Source organism: Mus caroli, chromosome 7 (genome assembly GCF_900094665.2).
Source record: "Mus caroli chromosome 7, CAROLI_EIJ_v1.1, whole genome shotgun sequence".
NCBI lineage: Eukaryota > Metazoa > Chordata > Mammalia > Rodentia > Muridae > Mus > Mus caroli.
This window is the reverse complement of record NC_034576.1, coordinates 117,182,432-117,202,224: the sequence shown is the minus strand read 5'-3', so window position 1 is coordinate 117,202,224 and position 19,793 is coordinate 117,182,432. Positions and strand designations below refer to the sequence as shown.

At 41.1% G+C, this 19,793-nt stretch overlaps 1 long non-coding RNA gene across 1 annotated transcript in view; it reads right to left on the bottom strand.

Moving 5' to 3' along the window:
* Window positions 1-19,793, bottom strand: part of LOC110297438 — a 44,155-nt gene that overhangs the window by 20,234 nt on the left and 4,128 nt on the right. Inside the window, exons 2-4 of the long non-coding RNA XR_002378287.1 lie at window positions 17,115-17,208; window positions 1,226-1,366; window positions 4-327 (exon numbers count right to left, since the gene is read on the bottom strand). This is a non-coding gene — a long non-coding RNA (uncharacterized LOC110297438). The remainder of the gene's footprint in view (window positions 1-3; window positions 328-1,225; window positions 1,367-17,114; window positions 17,209-19,793) is intronic.

The following is a 19,793-nucleotide window of genomic DNA, read 5'->3' as shown; positions in this document are numbered from 1 at the left end:
CACCATCTACCTATCTCTTTGTCTCTCTCTTGTTTGTGTATTTGTGTGTGTCTCTCTCCCTGCCCTATATCGCCATCTCTATTCCCATAGTCTTTATCCTTTCCACTTTCTCCCTCAGATCCAAGACAGAATTAATTGAAAAAATACCGCTCAAGGTTACAAGATGAGCCAGGATTATGTGGCAGCCTCTGAACTGATACAGCAAAAGTGCTCCACATGTCCTCCTGGGGCAGTCCAGTGAGTACCACATCAGAGAGACAGTGTGAAACTTTCAGAGGGAGATCTTTCTCTCTTCTTCCCACACAACTTCACACAAAGATGATGTCTCTGTTGCAAAAGATGGAACAGGCCTATGATTCCCTATACTGCCTTCTTAGAAAGTTCTAGAATTACTCTCTTTCATTCCTCTACCAAAATATACACATTGAGCTACCTTGGCAGTAGTAGTTAAGAGTGCTTCCTTCTCTTCTAGAGAAGCCAGGTTCAATTCCCAGCAGCCATCCCTTGGCTCACAATGATCTGTAACTCCAGTTCCAGGGGATCCAAGACCCTATTCTGGATTCCATAGGCACCAGGTACACATGTGGTGTACAGGCACATGTGCAGACAAAATACCCAAACACATAAAACAATAAGAAAATAATAATGTTTTTTAAAAAGGAAAAAGCATTCTTAAAAATGCATGTAGACACTGCAAGCATCTTTTTGGTTACAGAAACAAATGTGCTTCTTGAATTGTAGTGATGCATATTAATAGATGAAGGTAAGGGATCTGGAATTCATCATATATTGGGTAAGAATGGTAACTATGCCCTTTAACCAGTCAAGTGCTATTAGAACAACCATTTAACCCTCAGAGCCTTGGCCAAGTGTGGAATTTAAGACTAACACATCAACTCTTTAGGGCTATTGCTTAAACAGTGTCCAGCATCTCTCTCTCTCTCTCTCTCTCTCTCTCTCACACACACACACACACACACACACACACACACACACACACACTCACACCAGATATTCTTATCACTCCTACTGCTGTGGATGTTGCCTGACCTGGAACCCAGGCCCTGCATCCTTGAAGAGTAAGGATGAAGGAGGTATGGGCTGCCCTTAAATATAGTGCCAACACTGAAGGCAGACTCCCTTAGAGCCCTTCTCTTTCAGGGATAGTGCTGCATTCTACCATGTTGTTAGAAATCTGCACCCAATCCCAGTGCCCACCACTTACCCCCAGGAACCCGGAGCACTTGGAGCTTTGTGAGTCTTGCTCTAGCAACCAGGATTTTGAACTGAAAATGGTGACTGACTCTCTTCTGCACCCTGGCAATCTCAGCCCTTCCAACAGCTCCAACAGCTTCTAGTCATAACCCTGTGATTTGAGAACAATGAATCTTAATATAATTGAGTTAACTGTATCATTTTTAATGTAAGACAATCTTGATTACAGCCAAAGGGCACCATTAACACGCTGAAGGAATGGCCGAGATTTTAGCATGTGAATGTTGTACAGAAAATAGAACTAATTAGCACTAATTTAATTCGAAGATTAAAGAAAATCCTGCTTTTAATTTTTAATTTAAGACAAACCATTTTACTCTGAACAAAGAAAGAATAATAAGTACATTTTTTTCCATCTGAAAGGCAATTTTTTCTTTTGCATTATTACATTAATATGGGACTGTGGGAATCCTGACCCCATTAGAGATCAAATAATCAGCATTTAATTATTGACAGCAAATTAATATTTAATAAAGGCACAAGAGTTGCAGTACGTGAAAGAAAGGCAACCAAGGTTCTGCTGACCCAGAAAGGGCCAGAAGGTTCCTCAGCCAGAATGCGCTCTCCTGTGCCCAGGGTAACAAGTTGGATCCCTAAAGAGTCCTGCAATGGATTTTCATCCCAGCCACTAAGTTTGGAGTGGGAGGACCAGAGCGTCTGTGATTTCTCCCTTTCTCTTCCTACTCTGCCCCCACTGGTTTGTCCTTAATCAAGCACTTACGCTAAATAATACATCGAATGTCACAACCAAAAGGAGGACAGTCATAATAAAAAAATAATAGAAGAGGCCAACCCTCCTTTTTATTCTAGGGGGAAAAAAAAAAGAAAGAAAGAAATGGCGACTATTCTTTGCTGTGGGACTGCTTGTCAGGGATAATTTCTAACTGGAGAAGACATAATGGATTTACAAGGAAACCCTGATGCTTTCCACAGCCTTACAAAAATCCCTAAAATAAGCGCTATTACATTAGCAGCCCAAGGAAAAGCTGTTAGCTGATTTCCTGAGAAAGCTCAGAGTTGTGTGCAGAAAAATGTCCAGTGGGCAACCAATCTGGTGGTGGCTTGAAAACCTATGCTCACCCCCTCCTCCTAGGGCCGTCAATAAACCTCATGCCACAGCTTTGGCGGAACTGGAGTGGAACACGTGTAAACCAAGTCTGAGATCCTGAATATTTGTCCAGAGCTTCCTGGCTGTGGGCCTCAGACCCTCAGATTGTTTTTCAGAGAGTGGCCTTCAAGCATAGCTTTCTGGAGGAGTCAATAGCAGCAGTTAGTTTTTATAGTTATCCCAACCCCATAACTGACAAAAGCATCTGAAGAAGAACAGAAATGGCTCAGTGGTTGAAAGCATTTACTGGCTTGATCCAGAACTTATACCAACACCTGCTCCTTCTGGCCCCCGTGGGCCATTGTACATTAATAAACTCATGCAGGCACACACATACACATGAAAGCAAGTAAATAAACAAGAATCGTGTTTTAAAGGACCTTTTAGAGGAGGTTTCTGTGGCTCACAGTTTAAAGTCTATCATTGTGGGAGGGCAGGAAGGTAGAAAGGTAAAGGACCTGGTCACATTGTAGCCATAGTGAGGGAGCAGGGACATGAATGCGAATGTTCAGCTTTGTCTTTTGTCTCTTTTATTCAGTTGAGGACCCCAGCGCATGAGATGGTGCCCCCACTTTTCAATCAAGGTGCATCTCTAGAAACACCTCCAAGATACCAGTAACAGCTTATATATGTCAAGCTGGTGTTAATATTGACCAGGGCTATCTTTCTCATGGTCTCCTCCTCCACACCATTGGCTCCTCTCCTCAGCATAGCCTGCCTGTGCACAACTCTATGACCTGAATGTCTTTACCAAGTAAGCCTCAGATTCCTTATATCACATCCAAAACCGAGGTCCTCAAGCCAGTCTATTCCCCACTTAAACAGAAAATATCAAGGTCATATTATCTCTTCTCCCACCACAGTACTCTGAGAATTTTTGTTGTGTAACAATTTCCTCTGAGATACAGTCTTCTTCTTAGATAACAGTTCTTAAGATTTTGAGTATCCTAAGTAGAGGTGAAACATTCATCCTACAAGAACACTCTTTAAGCTTAGCAAGTAAACAAATCAAAATCTTCAGGAAGTCCCTGAAAATGACCAGATTCACAAGTCCCGCCATAAGCAAGCATATACATAGTAGTACAAACTGCTGAGGTACACTCTCAGACAATATGAACTACTAAGATAAAGCCCAAACCAGCTGCTGTGTTTGAAGGAGGATGGCTTCCAGGGGTTCATATATTTGAATGCTTCATACATAGTTACTGGAACTGTTTGGGAAGGATTGGGAGGTATGGCCTTAGAGTAGATGTGTCACTAGGTGTGAGATTTGAAGTTTAAGAACTGTCAATTCTCCCATCCCCCCACCCCCATCTGTGTATATAAATATCTTTCTCTGCATCTCTCTGTTTCTCTTTCTGTCTTTATCTTTCTCTATCTATCTATCTATCTATCTATCTATCTATCTATAATCTATTTATCTATCTACATATGTATCTAGCTAGCTAGCTACCTCTGCCTCCAACTTGTTGATGCAATATAAGCTCTCAGCTACTGCTCCAGAGTGATGTCTGCCTGCCTGCTGTCATGCTTCCCATCATGATGGTCATGGACTTACCCTTGAAATTATAAGCAAGCATCAATTAAATGTGTTCTTTTATATGTTGCTTTAGTCATGGTGTCTCTTCACAGCAATAGAAAAAAAAAGCTAAGGCACAAGCCAAGCTACTTGGAAGAAACAGAGAGCAACTAAGCTGCCTGGAAGATGCTCAAACCAACTGAACTTCCTGAAAAGGACACCATCCCACCTATCGAATTGCCTGCAGGTTGCACAATATGCCCCAGGTGTCTAGCATTCTTAAACTGTCACCCTTGCTGCGGTGGGCTTTTGGTAATGCATCTATTTTGAGTTATTTCTGCTCCTGTCAGTAACCTCTTGCCCTTATTCCTACAAGTAGTCTCCATAATTCATTGTTTCACCAAATTGAACTTTGATAGTATCAGTACTTTGGTATATAGCAGTTCCCTATCTGGAGTGAGTAGATATTCATTCATATCTACCCAGGAATAGTGTCACACAACAACTTCTCACAAGAACAATAAAAATTCTACATCCTCCACATACAACAGAAAGGGTGTAGGTATGGAGTGTTGCTGATAAGTGTGATTTTCTACAGCATATGGAGTCAACATTTAAAATACCATTTTAGCACTGTTATGATGTGCTAAGCTAGAAGCACCAAAAAAAAAAAAAAAGATAGAAAGAGACCATGTCTCTTTTACAGGCCCAAATCTATGATCCTAAAATTGAAATACTTTTGCTCTACTTGAGATATCTTCATATTGATTTTTAATTGCTCTCTCATTATTAAGCTAATAATACACAAATATTTTAACAATACCCACATAAAGCCTGAATTTATGCCTATGGTGACTCATAAAAGCACTGGTCCTTTAGACTCATACAGTGTGTGTCTGTTGTGGCTGTTTGAATTGGGAGCTAAAGGCTGGTCTTGCATCAGTACTTGGCATCTCAGTCCACTGACTTCATGGTGTTTTAATGAAGCAGGCAAGGGGTTTAGAATTAGAAAGAAATTGGATCAGAGATGTGAGGCTGGATGATAGACCCAAGACTGGGAGTGGTCAAAAGTAGACACATGGGAAAGTAACAGGAGAGTATCCTAGATCAATACTAAATGAGAAGAATGCATCAAAAATTCTTAGTAATTAAGTACTTGAAAATCCTGAGCTATCAGAATCACTTTTAGGGATCAAGGCCCTTCTGCTGTTTCTACATCAACTTGATAAGGCCTGTAAGAACCCTCAGCTGTGACTAAGCCAATTTCCTGCAATGGGGACATGGTAACAGAGGGAGACCAACTGTGGCTACATAGTGAGAAGCATATATATCCAAGTCACAAATCCCATTACTTCAGAGAACCTAAATGCTCTCTGTCATGAACTTATGGAATCAGTTGAGAAGGGAAAGTCATTATTTCTTCAGCTTCCAGAAACAAACCCCATAGGCTTGACTTTCCTTCTGACTTGACTACCACTGACCCAAGCCCCTGTTACAATCTGGTAAGATGCCATGATATCTCAATCCGACATTTTGGAAGTGCTGTGATTCAAAGTCTAGGTTGTGATACAAAGATGAAGATATGGACACACTGAGATATTGCAGGCATGCCTAAGGAGATGGTGGGTTTCCGACTCTAAGGTGGTAGGAGGTGGAGGAGGAGGAGATGAGATGAGATGGAATAAAATGAAGATGTGCTGAACCTGGTACCAAGTCCAAGTTTAGTTTTTGAATGTATTCCTAGCCTCCCGATCGATCCTATTTTAGCCTCAGAACAATCCTCCCAAATCTTTCTCCTTACATATTTAAGGATTCAGTCTCAGGGAAATCCACTCAGGTACTCAGTCATCTAGAAGGTATTAGCAAGAGAATGATATAAACCAGGGATTAGGCAACTTTGGAGTTCAAACCTTACAGTAGTTTCCTTAGAGGTGGACATTCTGTGTGGTGCATTTCATGAAATAACATCAAAATCAGTTTTCCTTAAAACAATCAAGACAATAAGAGTGACTATTGAATAATGTTAATTGATATCTCACAGCTCTGGTTACTTCCGCTCGCTGGTTTAATTATTAGTAGCTCAGTGAGTTTCATTAGGGACCTATTGTGCTGCTGTTGGCAAAACAACACTGGCATCTCATGTTCAATAATTAAAAGCAGGAAAAACAAACATCCTCTTTGGAGCCCTAGGTTTATAAATAGTAGGGGTATGTGGTCCCTTTAATCAATAACCAGGCTTGAGTGATGGAAGCAAAGATCTTCTCATGCCAATATCCCAGTTGTATAGGTCTACATTTCACTTGTGACTACATAGAAACTGGCCATGCTGGTAGCCAGGGGATTTTTTTTTCCTACATGGATGTTGAAAGGCAACTTTCTTAAAAGACAAAAAAAAAGAGAGAGGCAAAGAAAAATCTTGACTCAGATATTTAAATGAATGCAAAGCATAAAATGAACATCTGTTAGCAAGAGAATTGGAAAAGATGCTATAACCTGCTCAAAGGAGAAATCAAAGAGTCTAACATGAGTTTATAGATGGATGCAAAACTGGTATTTTGGTTTTGTTTTGCTGAGGGAGTGGAAGGGGAGAGTCAATTAAGCCTGGACTGGACAGAATTAATTTGCATTTCTATAGAAGAGAATTGTTTTGCATGGCCCTCACTTATACACAACTTATACTGTAAGACAGCTCCGGAGGGGAACAATGAAAAGCTAAAATCAGATTAACTTCAAGATTATGCTCAAACAGTAGAGAGTTACTACTGCCTTCAGCTAGTCATCTTTTTCACTTATTGCAAATTTCCCAGTACTGTAGACTAAAACCTTTGTCTTTCAGGGTCAAACCCACCAAGTTCAAAAACCAAGTTCAAAGACTGGTTTTGACTTACTGAGTGATCACAGATGTGTAACAAACCTCTCTGAACCTCATATTCCTAATCATAAATCAGGCTCAGTAGATCCACGTCAATGGCTTAAGATACAAGCCAAGCTAGCAGCTCAGTATGTGGTACACAGTGGTGATCCTGAAGTGTTTACTTTCACAGTTCTATCCCCCAAGGTCAGCAGAAATCCAAACATCAGTCTTCATTTGGTAGCTTCAATGATGGTTGAGGTCACAGTAAACAGTATAACCTAGAGGTTGGCCATGGCTCCTTGGCTTTTGATACAAAATGGTGAGGAGCGGTTACATCACAATAAAACACCTTCCTCAGACTAGAACCTGAGCTGCAACTTAGAAGTGGATACGTAATCAACTGCTATCAGAGACTACAATTAAGAGGCTACAGAGAACCAGCACCTCTGCTGGAGGTCTTCCATGAGCTTCCACTCTCTCAAATTTGGCATGCAAAGGAACTCAGTACTGGGAGATGAGAGACAGAAGATAGAAATCCATCTGATGTTATGACCTATGGATTATGGGTACTCTCAATACTGATATTTACACCCAATACTATTTTATCCAGCAAATGCATTTGTATCAACTGTTGACTGACTACAGTCATAAGGCACTGAGGAAGAAGGTCTTTGCCTCCATCATCTAAGCTACATTATAGATTAAAGAGACCACATAAACCTAAGGAAGATATCTGTTTTTCCTGATTTAGTTATTGAACAGGAAATGACAGTGTTGCCAAAACTAGTAGGTCTGATCATAGTTTGGGGATCAGGCCAACCCAGAACAGAATCCAACTCTGCCACTGACTTAGGCTGTAATCTCAGATAACTTCATTCACCTTCATCTTTAAATTCCTCATTGGAAAAAATCAGAATAGAAATCTGCTCAAAGTATCATTCTCAAGGTCCTATTTTTGATGACTTGGCAAGTCATTGAACAACATGAGGCAGCTAAAATGATTTAAACCTGGAAAGATAGCCTCTGCTCCAGACACCTCCATGTTCAGACTCTTTTAGGAGTCTTCATCAACTAATCTGATTGCAGGTCTACACTCCAAGGCCAAGAGAGCTAAGCCAAGGAGAAGCTCTGCTGGCCTAGAAGTTGGTGTCCTGACAAAACTCCAGTGTTTTTTTTCCACTAAGAGGAGCTATGACCACACACATGGCCTGTGTCCTGCCTAGGCAGCTACAGTGTTTCAAAGACATATTTCTCTGCTTTCTCCTTCAATCCCTGCATGAACTCCTCAAGTCCATGCTCTCAAGCAGAGTATAAGCATTGTTGGAGATAGTGCTAAGACTCCTGGTTAACAGTGTACTTCATCAGTACCCACCGGAACACACTAGGTTGTTCTGCTCATCCTACCAGGATACCTGTCCTCTAAGCATTCCTGCCCTCTGCTCTCAGCACTGGGGTCTTAGAGAGGGGAAAGATCATCCTGTGCCTGCCTCCTACTTACAAGAGAATGACTTGTCTTTCCCTTTGAAAGTCTTTGTATAGACTTCCTCCTCCGATGGGGCTGTACCTCTGTCTTGATACCCCATAGTTCCTAAGGAGTTGGTTTATGGAACAAGCCTCCTGAGAGTCCATTGACACTTGCTCTCTGAACACCATTGCCCTTCCTTCAGCTCCACCAACCTAAAACTTAGGTCAGATATGTGAGTCATTTCACCTGGAACTGTTGCTTGAACAGACTGCTAGCACTAATGAGTTTTTACTAGAACTTATGCAGGTATTTTCAATAGTCAAGCAATAGCCGTGGAAGGGTATTTAGCCAGGAGGATACAAGACTCTTGGATTCCAAAGTCAATTAAAGACCTCAAATTTTATGAATCCTATGGAGTTTGTAGAGATTTCTCAGCTGCGGTTGGCACAATCTACGTAGGTTGTTGGGTATTTCTGCAAAAGAGATTTATTCCAGTAAGAAGAAAAAAATTAAATATTAAAAAGGAATATGAAAGAATATATATACACACACATATATATATATGACTTAGAGCTTTTATTATGGGAAGAATAAATAAAATTGAAGCAAAACATGTTTCCCCAATATGGAAAAGTAATTACTTATAGAAATGACAGGTCTGACTGTTTTGTTTTGTGCATGTGTTGAAACTTGCCTAGAGATTCAATGATAGGCAGTGAGCCACTCTCCTGAACCACAATGGCAGGAGAAAAAGTAGATACGCATTCCAGAATGGGTGCCTTCTCTGGAGTCAAGTCCCAGAATCTAGTCTAGAAAGGCAGGCCCCTCTACTCACTGAGCCCTGGGGTTGTCCCTGGACTCCCTATGCTGCTCAGTAGGCGTCACTGGATGAGTGATAGGTTAACAAAGCTCACGTCAGATCAGGCATGATAGAGAGCATATATCCCTTCTCCAGACCCTTTATCACTCAGAGTGAGTGTTTTATAGCTCTGTATAGAGGTTGCCAGAAAACAGCATTTTAAGGAGCTCCAGGCCATATTTCATCCATTAATGTCCTCTTGCCCCAAGAGGCAAAACAAACTAGCAGGTGTTTCAGAACTAACATCTTTATTACAGATGACCTCACTATTGTGTTCTCTATAAAGAAAAAATATTACAAAGCATTAACGCACTTTAACTATTAAATTAATGCAGATTTATGGCTCATATCCGGATCTAAATTTCTTGGCTTGCAAGGTCATTATTTTTCTGTGAATTTTTTTGACAACATTGCTAATGGGGACCAAAGCAAAATTGATATGAGCCGCGGTGGTAGATGCATGAGTTCAGGGAGGCAGCAGGTTATGTCTCCACATAAATTACTCCAGTGACAGTTTCGCACTAGAACTTCTATGAGGATTTTCAATATTTGAGCAATAGCCACAGAAGGATATTTAGCCGAGAGGATGCAAGCACTAAGATTCCAATATTTACTTTGTTCTGACAAATGGCAAGACATGAAGACTGCACTTTAATTACTCGGAGAGCTTTGGCGCATAACTCCCCCTGCTTACCCTCTCTTGAATGCTTAAAGTAACCGCTACTTATTTTCCTCCATGTGTCACCATTGAGTGTTATGTCTGCAAGTGCTGTGAGTATGAAAACTCCCTTACCATGCTCTCTTCTGTGGTTCTTAAGAATGGTGTGTTATGGTCATGTTCCAAATGGAAAACACTACTTCAGTTATATTTTAATGGCCCATGAGTAGCCAAAGCCCCCCAATTTGGTACTACCAAGGCAGTATGGACTGGTTTCTTTCTTCCAAATCTAAAACACCATGGGTTCCCAGACTTCCATGTGTTGATGGAATGAAGAAGAAGAGTGGCTAATCTCTAACCAGGGTCAGGAGGGCATTGCAATGACCTCTGAACTTGAACACAGAGGTCTTCTGCACCAGTGTCATGGCCTTGAAACATAAAGTTTCTACACTTGGGTAAGCAACTTCTCTGTAACAGAGATGTATGTATCCATGGTACAGGGGGCACCAGGACCTCTCTAGAACTCAGGGTGGAAGAAAACAGAAGGTCCTTGAAAGGAAAGCCTGTATTTCCTGTGCTACTAAGAAAATACCCTGGGAGGTGAAAAGCAGAATCTCATTATTTCAGAAGACTTTGAACACAACTCTCCACTACCTAGTCTAAGTTCCATAGAACACAGTGGGGAATCAGGCCACACAGTTTGTGAAAATACATAAACCCAGCACTGATTCCCTGCAAAATTCTGAGAGAAATCCATGACCATCAAGAAACACAATGCGTCTGAACTTGAGAGTAAATTAACTCCCCTGTATCAGCACTGGCTGTGCCTCTAATCCCCAGGGCTAAACACTAGTTGAGTTGCCTTGAGGGAAAGAGATCCATTCCCTAAGGTTCATGCTTCGACTTCCCCATATTTACACTGCCAAGCATGATTACTGAGGGCCACGGTCTCCTGCTGACTACCCAGTGGCAGGAGTAGCTGTAGGCAGGTCACAGGAGAACAGACAGATGCAAGCTGAGGTGAGAGCATCCTGTCTCTCTCTGCAAGTCAGTAAAATCAAGAGTCCTTCCTGGAAAACAAGGGAGGTACTTAAAATGGAATATGAAACAGAAGCAGGTAGATTAGGAAGGAGCTGACAAACAGAAACAGGATATGATATTCAGGTACCAGGGAGGCTTTGGGGACTAAATGTCACCTCAGAAGTCCCAGGTCAGGCCATTCCTCCCACTGCCCAGTCAAGATTTCTAATTCTTCTCCTCTCCATTTTCAATCCTCATGAGGATGAACCAAAAGACCAATCAGAATAAAGTGCTCCATGAAGCAATCTAACCATCTAAAAGGTATCAATAGAAGAGGGGACAGTTGCATGTCCCTCACATGTCCTAATTGCTTTGGCCTATAGCATTAAGACCTCATTGGAAAAAAAAAGTTGAAAGAAAATTTTAATTTTAATAAGGAACAATGTGCTGGTGTGGAAAACCAATGGTCTCTTATTTCTAGATTCCCTTGCCCCGTTAATAAAGCCAAGGAACTTGAAATAGTCCTTTCTATTCTCTCTAATAGATGGATATTCATAACCATAGTCAGAGGAATGCACTATCATACTGATTGGACACTAAAGGCATCCTGTACAACCACAGGATCCACATATGTTGATATGATTTTGCTTGTAAAATATGTAAATAATCATCCTTATGATTATGCATATGTATATCAGTGATTCATGTATGTGGGAGGTGTTCTGTACCTACCCTGCATATGATCCCGTATGTGTGCACAGGTGTGGTGAGCATGATCTACAAACATGTGACGTGCATGCACAAGTACATGTGGAAGTGCAATGTCTGCATGTTTATGTGAGTCTGGGTTCTGAAGCCCTACCACGCACCAGCCTGTTTGCAGCCAGTGTGGACCCGCTAATGATTTTAATGAGAGTGCCTCTGGATTCATATTTTTTTCATAAAATACATCACACTAAAACCAAATCAATGAGAAACATTAATTAGGGCCTTTGTAGATGCCTTCTGTGGTGGTGTTTTTCTTTTGAGAAGCACCAGACGAAGAATGCTGGGCTTTATTTAAGCTAAGTTGTTTGACATTTAGATGAGAGAAAAAAGGAGAAGAAACTCACAGGCCCAGGAACCGTTTTTGACAGCTCTTTGTCATGCAAGAGAGAAAAAAGGCGCTGGCTGTGAGAGTCTACTTTGAAGCCCTGGAAATTTGTAATGAAAAATTTAAGATACAAGAGAGGCAGAAAGACGAGCTATTCACGGGGCTCTGCATATATTAACACTTATAATGCAAACTAAAGGTTTGCTGTGTGTTTTTATAATTTGGCCGCTAATAAATATCTTCCAGAAGTGCTTTGATTTTCTAGGCTTGGGTATAGAGTTCGAATCCATTAAAAAGTAAAAGAAACAATCGGCATCAGACTCTGGTCCCTGATTAGGGGGCTGTGCACATCAATTATTGCAGGCAGACCCCTGACTGATATCAAAGGATGCTGGAAAGCCTTGCACACTTGGAGGGAGACAATATATTTGTCTACAACTCCTCTGCTGTGACCTTCATCCATTCCATTCTCCAGGTCAACCCATTCTAAGCACTCAACTCTACTGGGCATAATTATGATCAATTCCTAAGACACCATGTATCCACTAGGGAAGTTCCTCAGAAGAACCATCTTCATCGTTGAAGGGGGATTTAAAACAAGGACTGTTCCTTGTATCTTTGGAATCTAGTTTTGCTTTACCTCCACATCGCATGTCTGTAACACCAAGGCAAGTCTGACCAGATCCTCATAGACACTGATAAATGGTTGTTCTAGACTCTCCAAGCCACTCAGATTTCCTAGTCAGTTATGGCCTCACAACCTCTTGATGTCCCCAGCTCCCTTTATGCTTCATAAGCTTTATCTACTCTCCCCATTCCTGGGCCCAAAGTTACATAGCAGGCACCTGCATCTGGCCCCTATGTCCCCCATGTTCCCATTTAACTTAGTGAAGTATGGACTTACATTTGTATCTTGGATGTTCAACATTCTCCTTGCCCTTTGGTAATTGATTTTACCACTACTGTATTAAATTAAACTCACTTCGTAGCAGCATCTCTGCTATTCCTAGAAACATTGATAAGCTGGTGCTATAATCTCTACTGTTCAAAATAGAAAACCAATGCTTATAAAGGTTAAAATAAATTTCCAAAGGCCAACAAGGGAAGAAATCTGACGTGTTTTCTAACCCCAGTAGTTAGTCTTTCAACCACTGTGTGTGCTGCTTCCTAGAATACTTTATGTAGTTTCTACATATCTGTCTTTAATCCCAGCACTCAGGAGGCAGAGGGAAGCATATGTTTGGGTTTAAGGCCAGCTTGTGTACTGAGTTCCAGACCAGTCATAGGTGGGCTACATGGAGAAAGGTGGGCAGAGGAGAAGGAGGGAAGACAAAGACAGAGAAGAGGAAGAGAAGGGAGAGAGAGGAGGAAGAAGGAGAGAGTGAGCTAGTCTTCTCCATTTCCTCAGACTCTCCATATCTGCCTTTAAAACTATACCATCTAGGGCTGGGAGATGGCTCAATTGGTAAGATCACTTGCAAGCAAGAGTACCTAAATTTGCATCCTCAGACCTAAAATAAGCTAGGTATGCCTATATACACTTATAACCCCAGCACTGCCAGGGAAGAGGCTCAGGAGAACTTCTATCAGCAGTCTAGCTCTGGATTCAATATGAGACCCTGTCTCAAGGGAATACAGTGGAGAGTGATAGAATACTATGCTCAATAGTCTGGCCTCCACATGTAAATGAGCACTTGCAAGAATGCATTTGAGCTGCACACACAAAAGAAAAATAATAAATAAATCTTCCTTTTATTGATAGAGTCTCCAGGTCACCAAAACTTTTTTAAGCCACCTTCATTTATAAAAATTTATACATATTTTTAATGATGACCTATTTAAGTTCTTATAGCACCATCAGGCCTCATCAAGAAGCAGACCTTTTTTCCGGAATGTGGCAGGGAGACAGAAGACTGCCAGGCTCATTCCACAAGGGCAAGAAGCTTACACAAATATTAAAGAAAGGAGCTGTTACTTTCAAATAAAGATCCAGGAAGCAGTGGAGACCTCCTGGTGATGAGAAATTGAGGTCTACATCAGTCCTCTCTTCCCATAAGGGCCAGCATGACAATCTGGTCACAAGAAGATCCCACCAACATCTTGTTCTAGAGAATGGCAGGCTACAGAAAAACCCCAGCCTGACTGTATAATCCAGCCTCCTCTGAAAAACTCTCCAGAATGTTTACCTTTGACTTTTCCAAAGCTGAACAAAGTCTTCTAGGCATACTTGATGCCCAACTGAAAGGCATCTTGCTGCCTTCAAATATCTCATCAAAATTAAAGTTCTCCCAGCCAAACTGTCTCAACCTTCCTTTTTTTGTGATTTCTTCTGCTTTTTACCACTGAGTATGCAGAAATGAGAGTAGCCACAGATGAATCCCATTGCTACCAGTTTCTACATGAGCATTCTTGACTCCTTTTGCCCTAGGCTTACTATTATCTCAGTGGCCTCCTTGGCTTTGATGCTCCTTCTATAAAAGGCAATGATGTCTGTCTACATGATGAGGCAGATAATTTTTGTAATTCTGGGCACCAAGTTTCTACATCTCTAGAAATAATAACACATGGACCACTCCTGCCCTAAGGATACAGTCCATCATGGTGGGAAAGTAATGGAGGCAGGGCCATGAGAGGTCTGATCACATTGTCTCTACCATCACGAAGCAAGGGTGAATTCAGTCCAGGACCCCCCACACACATATGCCACCCACATTTAGGGTGGGTCTTCCAACTGCAGTTAAAACTCTCCAGAAAAGCTCTCTCAGACATGTCCATAGGTGTGCCTCACAGATGATTCTAAATCCTATTAAACAAACAATCAATATTACCTATGGAAGTCCCTCTCCATGGACACCAAGAGATGTGATGTTTCTCATGGTATATGCCATTAACTAACTTGATTTTGTTGTACTATAAAAGACAAAATCTAGTAAATTTTTTCCATAAGATCCAATAGATATGGTGAGTCAATAAATGTTCCTCTTATCCAGAGCTATGGTTTGCAAGAGTAAAGAAGAATTACCAAAAGGAATTGTCATGGGAGAGTCATGGACCTGAAGGCAAAGAGCTAGCAGCTTGAGTATAGTCTGTGGGAAGTACAACTATGTCTCAAAGGCAGCGTGATCCATTTGGTCCTTAACTAGGTTTGAGTAAAGAAGAAAGTGATACACTTAGGCCTGGGAACATCTGAGCTATCCATCACTCCTGGGCTAGAAGGCAAAGGGAAGACAGGAGCTATTCTCACAGTATAGCTTCATAAGGGATGATTCTGAGGGGAGCTGTGATCCTCAGCCAACTCACAGCTATTTGGAAAGGAGGGAGCGTGGAATTAATCCCTGAACTGTGCTCCCTCGTGGGCCTTATCCTTCCTCCAGAAGCAAGGTAGACACTGAAACAGTTGTGATGGGTCAGACCCCAGAGGCAAGAGCAGAATGGAAACAGAAGTGAGCAGATGGCAGGACAAAAAACAATGTCAATCAAGATTTAAAAAGAAAGAGAGAGAGAGTGTGTATGCGCATCTGTTAAATGGTTTCTGGGCTCCTCCTCTGGTCAGAACATAGTCAAAGGTACAAAAAGAAGCCAGGAAGAAGAGAGCTGAGGAAACAGCCAGAATCAAGCATCAGGAAGGTCCTTGGAAAACTTTGAAAATAAAATGGTAATAGTGTCATTGCACTAGCTACAAAGGTTTGTTTGAAGGAGCCAGAATGGAGGAAGGGCATATCCAGCCCAAGTTCTCAGGCTGCCGACTTGGTTTTCTGACACTGTTTTATAACTTTGTCCATGATAGTTTTTTCAGATTGTCATAATACCTCCTGAAGACAGATATTTTTTCTGGGACTGTTTGTACATGTTCTCAGTGCCTGGTCTCTTGGCCTTTTTCATGTTGCTATGAGAAAATACCCTAACAAAAGCAACTCAAAAGAGAAAGAGTTCACTTGCCTCACAGTTTCAAGGAGTCCATCAGGGAGGAAAAGGCATGATGGCAAGAACTTGAGTCCACTGGTCACATTGCACCCTTAGAAGAATGTGAGAGAAGTGTATGTTCAGTTTGCTTTGTCTTTTTTCATTCAGTCCAGGACCACAGCCTATGAGATGCTGCTGTCCACAGTTAACTATGATGATAGTCCTATGACTTCAGGCCAACAATCTAGATAATCTGCTAGAGGCATGATCAAAATTTATCTCTTTGGTGACTTTAGATTCTATCAAGTTGACAAACAACACTGTATCACATCCCTAGTGTATGCCCGGAGGCATCCATGGGGATTTACCATGTGAACCTAAAGCTATGGACCTTAGTTTTGCTTGTCTGTCCCATGGGACAATCACGTGTTAGAAGAATTTCCAGAGTTACCCTCAAGTCAGAGGGTCTTCCATTCTTCCATGTCCTTATACAGAGTAGAATCTTTGCTATATAGTATGATCTAAACTATTATAATATACCTAGCCTCAAACCAACCAATCCTCATTCCACAAGCAAGCTGTCCAGAGACCATGCCTATAGGAACTTCATTTCTTCTAGGCAAGTAGCAAAGGCCCAACATTAGCCAGTCTCTTCAAAGTAGATGTGTCCAGGAATTTTGTATTAGATGAATCTGCTTCTGAGACTGGGGAGGTAGTTCAGTCAATGAAGCAAAAAGCACATGGATCTGATTTTCAATCCTGGCACCCATGCAAAAACTAGGCAAGATAGCATGTACCAATAATCCCAATGCTTGTAGGTATAGACAAATATACAGGGTTGTTGCTGATTAGACAGTCTAGCTGAATCAGTAAGTTCAGTGTTCAGCAAGAAAACATGTTTCAAAAACACAGAGAAGAGGTAAAGGAAGACACTGAAATCAATGTGTGGCCTCTATCTCTCCATATATATATATATATATATATATATATATAGTGTATATAATGTGTGTGTGTGTGTGTGTACCTCTACACACTCCACACATACATGATAAGCACAATTCCCCCTCTCTCTTATGCACACACACACACACACACACACATTCTACTTCTATTCTGATCTTCTATGATGATAGTCATTGAAAGACTCAGAAATAACAGATCACTTCAAAGGTATTATATCCTATTTCAATCACATCTTATGTGATCTGAAGTGGATGGATCCATGGGCTTAGTTCAAGAAAAAAAAAGACAATGCTTTCTGTAAGTATGATATGAAGGTCACTGTGAGTGGGGGAACTAAATCACGTTACAGTTTTGATCTAGAACATTCCTCAGATTCATGTACTAAAGGGCCACTCACCAGTTCAGCATTGAGGATTGAGGAAGGAATTGACCCCTGGGAACTGTGACCTCTTCATTGGATGAATCAACTGAGGGGTTCATAATGTGATGGGCTAATGGAAAGAGATAGAAACATAGGAGGTGGGACTTAGTTGAAGGAAATGTGTTCCTGAAGGCATCATTCATGGGAAGTATAAATGATTCTGGCCCTTTAACTCTCTCTGGTTTTGCTTCCTGGGTGTCATGATTTAAACAGCTTTGCTCCACCATGATGTTGTTTGTCCCTTACCACAAGCCCACAGAAATGGGGCTCTGTGATGATGGACTGAACACTCTGATATAATGACACAAAGGAACCTCCCTTCTTTAAGTTGATTGCCTCAGATATTTTGTTTCAGAAGTAGAAAGCTAATTAATATGTGGTCCTTGTGTGAGGAGACCATCATCAGTAGAGAAAGATGGGGTTTTAGAGTCCCATCTAATGAGTTAGACTTTCCCCACCCCTTCCTGCAGGTCTTGCTTCTGTGTGTGGCCATTGAAACAACTTTGGGAAGATGCTCTGGCAATTCTGGTTAAATAGCTCTGTCTCTGGTTCTCCATTTGAAACTGACTTCTTAATTCTGCACCATTGCCTGGACGCAAATGCATTTATGTATATTAATTTTTGCTCTACTTAGCAGAGTGGTCACTTAATTAAATGTCTTCAGTTGTTTTATTAGAGAAAAAATAACCATCTCTCCACCTCCAGCATCCCTCCTTCCCACTTAGCTCCACTGTTGTGCTGGGAATTTAAACACTATTGGTTGTTTTCCATTCTGTTCATTTGTAACCCTGATGCCACCACATTTATAGAAGCCGATATTAAAAAGTAATATCCAAGACTAAAGTCGCTAGACTGTTTAGTAGATTTTTAAATTGAAACCAAAATTATACAGATTTTTCATTCTGATAATTCTACCAATTCACTAATTCTTTAATCTTTACAGGTCATTGAACAGTTCCACATTAATGAGATGTAGTTAAGAACAAATTTTACACTTTTTCCTTTTTTTTTCTTGAAAAATGTTTCCTATCATTTGTAAATTAGAAAGAACTTGTTCCATTTATGGTCCATTTATTTAAAATAATCGAATGCATGGGATCTGACTGAACACTGTGTGTAATGATGCTTTTAAACAAATTACCATTTATTTATAAGCAAGAAATAGACTTTTAAAAAGCACCCAGACTTGGTTATATTATTAATGACATTCTCCAGGGCCAACAGCTCTGGGGTGTGTGTGTGTGTGTGTGTGTGTGTGTATGTGTGTATTTACAACACTAGTATGCATGTATAGACATACATGCATATATGGATTTAATTTCAGCAAGCAAGTTGAAGATTTAGTTTTCTAGAAAAAACATGCGTTTTCTTTTCAGAAACTCTCAAACATAGTTGAAACCTGAACAATAGCAGCTATCCATCTAGGGCTTCTCCACTGTAAGCCTGGCCTGTCCACACTGTCTAAAGCTAAATGCAGAGAGTCGGGTCTAGCCCAAGCTGTTCTGTGTGCCAGGCTGAGTGAGGAGAGCAAACAGAAATGTTCTCCACCCATCTAAAACAGGAGCATGTTTGTGACTACACAAGACCCACCAAGTCCACCCGTGGCCCCCCAAGTTTCTACTCAGAGAATACTTGCATTTTAATGAAATGCTACCACTAATTGCTTGGATTAGAGTGTTGTAAATTACTATTATTCCTCACCACATTCTACCACAGGGAGGAAAATGTTTATCCTGCTAAATGTTATTCAAAGAGCTTGAGTTGTGGAGAATCAGGGGAGATGACTGACTTCGCTAAGAATTAATGGAAAAAGACTGCTGTGGCTTCATCAGCCTTTATCCTGAGAACATGTAAGACAGACTACACTGCTTTTTCATAGCCCTTTTGAGCCACAAGAAAAGAAATTAATAGTGACTGTTGCTAGATCCTTCTGGTATTTTTGCTAAACCTAGCCCTCTCCCCCAGCCCACTCCCACCCTGCTTCCTAAAATGTACAATCCAGAAAGTTCGTTTGCTACCCCAGTAAAATCAAGGAGTTAATCCTAGTCTCCATTTCTCTTTCTTTGAAATAGGGGTCTATAATCCCAGGAGCAGTTAGTGAAGAAAAGTAAAGTGTGGCAGAGGAAAATGTGTAGAAGCTGGGGGCATGGATAAGGCGATTATACAAGAGGAACCAAGGGGCTCACTAGAGTGACAGTTAAGCTGCACCTTTGTCACTTACTGCCAGTATTTCCTGAGAAACCTTAGGGAAAGCTAATGCAAAGGAAAGATGATTGGAGATGAGGTAAATGAATAGAGTTCTCCTTTCTGTGATCATTAGGAAAGAACAGGGCCTTCTGTATAACTGACACTCCATAGATACTTGCTGGATAAATGAATGACCATATAAATGTATAAATTACATGCCTACAAGCAAAAATGGGATAAGGTAGATATGGATGCTATTGGCCAGTTACTCAGTATATCAAGTGTCCTGTTCCTCCATTCTGGGAGCTTTTGATAGACCACTCTCCTATTCACTCTTGATTGTTTGTTTGTTTGCTTTTTCTTTTGTTTTTACAAGACAGGGTTTCTCTGTATAGCCCTGGCTGTCCTGGAACTCACTTTGTAGACCAGGCTGGCCTCGAACTCAGAAATCCGCCTGCCTCTGCCTCC